Raw genomic sequence first — 6,482 nt, 5'->3', positions numbered from 1 at the left:
TCTGCATTGGCAGGTGGATTCTTGTCCACTGAGCTACCATGGAAATCCCAAGGCTGTAGTTTTGATTATTCCTCCTTAATAAGTCCTCTGACCCAAAGGCTACACTACACTCATCTGAAACCGAAGAAGAGAGGTGGTAGAACAAAGAAGTGTTAACGTGGTGTCATTTTGGGGTGAGGACAAAAGATCCTGACTCATCCACAGAGCATCAGTACTACACCTGTGGATGAAAACCTGTGCCTCGCCATCTTGCCTTGGATGAAGTAGCCAGGCACTGCCATTGCTGACCTCTCACACACCCTTATTTCAGGGTCAAGATCAGGAATGAGGCACACGCTATGCTCTGGGAAAAACTGGCTGAACAGACCGGTATTTTGAGGAGAACATTTTATAAGCCCAGATTCTTGCATCTTCTCATATCTAGAAAAGCACTAAAACCATTAACAGTGACATCTGCCCCTGGTGACGAGCAGCAACTTTCTGCCAAAATGTGTACTTGACTACACGTATCCCACTGCACCCCCCCCCCCAAACCCCGACCAAAATCACATATATACTAACCTCCCCTCTTATCTCTTTGGAGTAGTTCCTTGGAGCTACCTGAGAGGCTGTCTCTCTGGCTATAGTCCTCATAGAACTTATTACTCTTATGTTGTAAATTTTTTTCAGTCAACATGCCAAACACAAATTCAGAGAATCTGGCTGGCATAAATAGCTTTCAGCATAAAGGATTCGTAGATAGGGCAAGTCAGGGAGGTAAGATCTTCCCATCATGCCTCCCTAGGCCTCCTCTTTGCCCCTCCATCCCCGCCACTTCTCAAGATCTCTGAGGATTCTGAGGGCCACACCTGTAATTTCTATTGTTGAGAATGCAAACAAGCTGCAGATTCCCATATTAACTTTGGTATCAGGATCAAGAATATTGCCCTGATGAGTTCCTGTTTTCTTAGGAGCTACCTCTTTGAAGCTGGGAGCTCGTGCTGATACCAATGGATGACTTGGTGGGGTGAGTGTGAAAGTCCCGATCTTTAATAGCTTTTAAAACACCACTCACAATAAGCATGTAGCAAAGTATGTGGTCAAAATGACCACCTGAACAAACACATAAAATAATTGGACAAGCATGTGACTAAATATATCTCACTTGTAATTTGCAGAAGGAGGGCACTAAGGAAACGTACTTTGCTGCTGGAAAAATTGATTGTTTCAAAGGATTCTAGCCTAGATTTCGATTCTATCAAGTTCATTCAAGAAGCCCTGTAGGAGGATTTGTAACTGGTGGTGTTGGCTGGACAGTGGGCAGGCTAGTGATCACCTCCGCCAGGTAAACTCAGCGGCACCTTGATTCTCCCAGCAGTTGGCTCTATGTCTCACAACCCAGGCCCATTGTCTTCCCAAGTGTCCACCAAAAAGGTAATGCAGGAGGCTGCAAGTAAGACAAGAATTTATGTGGTGTCCCAAGAATTGCAGTTTCAGAGACACAGATTCTAGTAACCCAGAAAGCGTGTTCCAGGGAAGAGAAAGAGTCAGAGGCTTATCAGGACAAGAAACTGCAAGGTTTTTAAAAGTTGCCTGGTGAGAATTGTCATCAACTCTGATGCAAGTCAGAAAAGAGTTGTCCTTAATGAATCAGGAGGTTTTGTTTTTTTATGGTAAGGGTCTAATTAGTTGATAAACTGTCATGAGCTATTTTAGAGTAAGGGTCTGATAAGTAGATAGGCTGTCATGAGTTTCTGGCAGATGTTTTGGGTAACTTGATCAAGTCCAAAGGTCAGATTCCATCTAGGCTGAGATGTGCCTAAGCCTCATTTCCTTAATGGCCTCCTGGTTCCATTTCAGAGGACTCTTAGCTTCCCTGACAGCTCAGCTGGTAAAGAATCTGCCTGTAATGCGGGAGACTTGGGTTTGATCCCTGGGTTGGGAAGATCCCCTGGAGAAGGGGAATGGCTACCCACTCTAGTATTCTGGCCTGGAGAATTCCATGCACTTCGGCATAGTCCATGGGGTTGCAAAAAGTCGGACTCGACTGAGTGACTTTCACTTTCACTTTCTTAGCAATACCAACTCCATTTTGCTTTTCCTGTCACACAAGCTCATCTCATTCAACAATTCTAGAGCTTCCACTGGCTGCAGGTGAGCAGCATACATGGAACTAAGGCTGTGGGACACTGAGGGCAGAGAAGGACTCTGTGATGGGTGGAGTCTGAGAACTTGGGAGTCAGCTTTCATTTCTACTGCTGCTGCTGCTGCTACTGACCGACATTTATTAGATATTTCCCATGTGCTAGGAACTTTACTTACTTCATCAACTTTGAATGGGAGATTTTTTTTCTTTCCATTTTCTTGAGCTGAACTCAAGGAACAGACAAATTAAAACACATAGAATATAGCACATCTAGTAAGATGTCTGACCATAAACCTGACCCCTTTATATTGTACCCATGTCTCTCCAAGGATCATGGATTGACTTGCAGTGTATAGAAACCCTTGCAATCATGAGATGGTTTATGACAAAATTTTTCCTGATTTTATGTACAATTCCATCTGATTATTCAGAAATAAACTCTCATTTCCCTTTGTGGGCACAAAAGGCCATCTGTGCAGCCCAAAACAACATTGTAAGCTCCTATCCAATTTCCTGTCCATATATTTTTTGGAGTAGTTATGGCTCATTTCTCTATGTTTTCCACTGATTTCTGTTGTGTTGATTTTTCTCCAGATGCATTGGGGGCATATGTCCAAATTAAATATCATTTATTTCCTGCCTCTTATTTTGAAGTTCCTTTTATCCTTTACTCTCTATGGGTTTTATGTTATATTCCAATTAGTATTTCATAAATCTGGACTGCAGGCTATTAACTACATATTGGTATTACTAGCCAATAAACTGAAAGGACTCAATTCTACTTGTTACTTAATCTTGGACTTCTCCAGATTAGACCCTGACCATAGATAATGCTTGAAAGAACACATCTAACTAACTTGAGCATCCAGTTCATACCTCTCATCTTCCTCAGTCCCCCAGGCCACTAGGCAGGGCGTAATTACCTACAGCTCATAAATAAAAGTCAAGGCCAGCAAAATCGGAAGGCTTGTCCAGGCTCATACAATGATATAACCATGAACAGGACTAAAAGCTTTTGTGTCTTGACTATAAAAGATCAAAACCATTCATGCTTCACACGCATTTTCTATAAAAGTGATTGACAATTATTTATTAAATTGCTTCTTTGTTGACATAAAAAAAAACAGATTTCAGGCTTTGATTTTAAGTGAGTTATACTCACCTTGGAGTGACTCTAGGTGAAGGTCTGACATTAATGAAGCAAGTTTTCAACCTTTGCAGCTTCCACTTGAAGTTCCTTATTTCATGTCCAGCTCCCACTACCTCACTCCTCTTCTAGGTTATCCTCTGGCTGCCAACTCCATCTTCTAGGTCCCAACTTTGAAACTCTGGCCCCTTGATGCTCCTCAAACCCCAATCTGATCATGAAAGTCCTTTGCCCCTCAAGTCAGAGGTCCAGTTTGGTTTTTTTGTGGATCCTCTGTCTGGGCCATTTAAACTTAAAATTCCTTCAATAGAGAATAAAGCTTTTCATTCTTAAATCCTAGCTGAGATGCAGGCATGGGCTTGATTAGAGCTATATGAAGAGGTGACTGACTGATGATATATCTGCTCTTATGCTGATTTTAACGAGCAAAGAGAAGGGAGGGAAAGGTCATGAGTAACTGAGGGGGCTGATGCCAAAGGGATGTCCCCAGAGAATGGACAAGGGACATGGAGGGGTTGGGGAGGGGAGCTTGGGAATGTTTGTTTCAGAATGAGTGGCAACGAGTGGGTCTAAAAATGCTGCTGACTTCACCTTGATACTGAGCAGATCCCTTTGTGGGGCACCACTTCTCTCACTGATCACTCTCCCTAAGAATTCTTGGTTGTGACCAAAAAAAAAAAAAAAAAAAAATGAAGTTCATTGTTCATCACTAAAGAAGGTATGGCTAAATAGTAGAAATTAGTGCATCCTTCTGAAAAAAATTGTACAGTTGGCCAAGAGTCATAAAGATGTTCCTGCCCTTTAATCAGTGCTCCTTAATTCTCTTCCTGGGAACATAGCTTAATGAAAGAGTCCCCCATGTCACCTGCAAACATTTCCTAGTTGTTGCTTGAACTGCTGATGCTCTATTGGCAGCAAGTTGAGTGCTGAGTTTCTGAGGGTCCACCTAAATAGTAAGTAGGTGTGTTCTGTCATGTCCGACTCTTTGTGACCCATGGACTGTAGCCTGCCAGGCTCCTCGTCCATGGAATTCTCCAGGACAGAATATTGAAGTGGGTTGCAATGACCTCCTCCAGGGGATCTTCCCAACCCAGGGATCGAACCCACATCTCTTTTGTTTCCTGAATTTGCAGGCAGGTTCTTTACCACTAACACCACCTGGGAAGCCTTTACCCTCTACTTTTATTGGTCAAGAATACTGGGAGCTTGTTTACTCTCAAAAGGGACAGAGAAGAAGAAACCTGGCCTAGTCCTCAGCAGATCCTCCAGTGTCAGTTACCCTTGCTTTTGTCCCTACCATGTGCTTCACAGTTGGAAACAGTCTAGGACATCACTAATTTCACCCCTGAAGGACTGATGCTTGGAGCTGAAGCTCCAATACTTTGGCCACCTGATGCAATGAGCTGACTCAGTGGAAAAGACCCTGATACTGGGAAAGATTGAAGGCGAGGGAGAAGGGAGCAGCAGAAGATGAGATGTTTGGGTGGCATCACTGACTCAAAGGACATGGATTGAAGCCAACTCTGAGAGATAGTGGAGGACAGAGGAGTCTGGCGTGCTACAGTCTATAGAGTTGCAAAGTGTCAGATATGACTTAGCGACTGAACAATAACAAGGACACCCACGTCCAGTATTGTACTAGAGTCCCATCTGAACAGGCAAAGACTGAAGGAGTTCTCTGAAGCATGATGACCCCATGCCTCAGGGCTGAGATTATTAACAGTCTCCACAGTTTGGCTCCCAAGGTTCCAGCTCAGAGGCCCTCATTGCCAAGTTCAGTCATCCTTCCCAGAACATTGCAGCAGGACAGCTGGATCCAGAGAAGCTTCCAGCCTCAGCACCACACTGAGTCAAGTCTCCACCATGTTACACTGAGTCACTCATATGATTCTTTCTCTCATGAGACTTAGCTTCTGGGGCCTCATTATCTTTCCTGGTCACAGGACCTTGGCAGATCACACCACTTCACCCTTCTAGACCTCTCCAGCTCTGATTGTGCGGAGTAGATTTTAGATATTAGTTTCTTCTCTGTTACAAGCTCTTGCTCTTCAGACAAATTAACTGCCCTCTCTTCAAAGATCAGCTTTATGCCATAATTACTCTCAGAGGGTAACTGTTTTTGAAGAGTTCTATAATACCTGAACACCTAAGGCAACCACTCAGTAATTTTTTATTGAACAAAAAATGTCAGTTTCCCTATTTTAAAAATAAAACATCTCTATGTGCAAGCAGATATTCATTGCACAATTGATTATAGAAGTCAAATACGAGAAGAATCTGGAGATGCAGCATCAGGCGGCTTGTAAAGTAAATTAGGATGTATCTACTCCGTGAGACAAGGTGCAGCTATAAAAATGGTTATTATAGGATTATGAGGGGAAAAAAAGATTATAAGAAAATATGGGTGTTTATTCCCCTGATTTCCCAAACTTTCTTTTTGTCAAGTTAACAAGAATAAAGGACTCTACTAATTAGCTATTGACATGCAGCTGTTGCCAATAGGACTCGCCAAGAATTCGTTTGGGAAAGTGACAGCTTGCTCGTCTCCTGTTGCTTAGCAGCTAAATTGTGTCCGACTATTTGCGACCCCATGGACTAAAGCCCAGCAGGCTCCTCTGTCCGTGGGATTCTCCAGGCAAGAATCCTGGAGTGGGTTACCATTTCCTTCACCAGGGGATCTACCCCACCTAGGGATCAATCCTGCAACTCTTGCACTGGCAAGCAGATTCTTTACCACTGAGACACCTGGGAAGCCCCCAAATGAGGGACACAGGACTTAAAGATGACTTCTAAATGCTTGTCTTCAACTATAGGATGACTGTTGGTGCTATTTATTGAGACGGGGGAGGCAAAGTGGGGGATTGGGAAGCCAAGAGTTTTTTTTGTCTTCTCTAAGTTTAAGGTGCCTCTTAGATGTCCATGTGGTGACACAGAGCAGGCAGTGGCCTGTGGGACTTGAGCTTGGGGGAGAGATCAGCAGTATTGAGACTAGAAATTTTAAAGAGTCATCTGAACATAGATAGTATTTAAAACATGAGATGAGGATAGGGTACTGATGGATGCTAGTACAAGAAGATCTAAGACAGAGCCTCCAGTCATTATGACATTTAGAGAGCAGACAGAGAAGGGGGTAACCAGCAAGAAAGCCCTGAGGCAATGCAGCCAGTTAGGCAGGAGGGAAAAAGAAAAACATCGCACTGTGGAGACTGG

This window comes from Capra hircus, chromosome 11, assembly GCF_001704415.2.
Source record: "Capra hircus breed San Clemente chromosome 11, ASM170441v1, whole genome shotgun sequence".
Lineage (NCBI taxonomy): Eukaryota > Metazoa > Chordata > Mammalia > Artiodactyla > Bovidae > Capra > Capra hircus.
Note: the sequence above shows the minus strand (reverse complement) of the source record.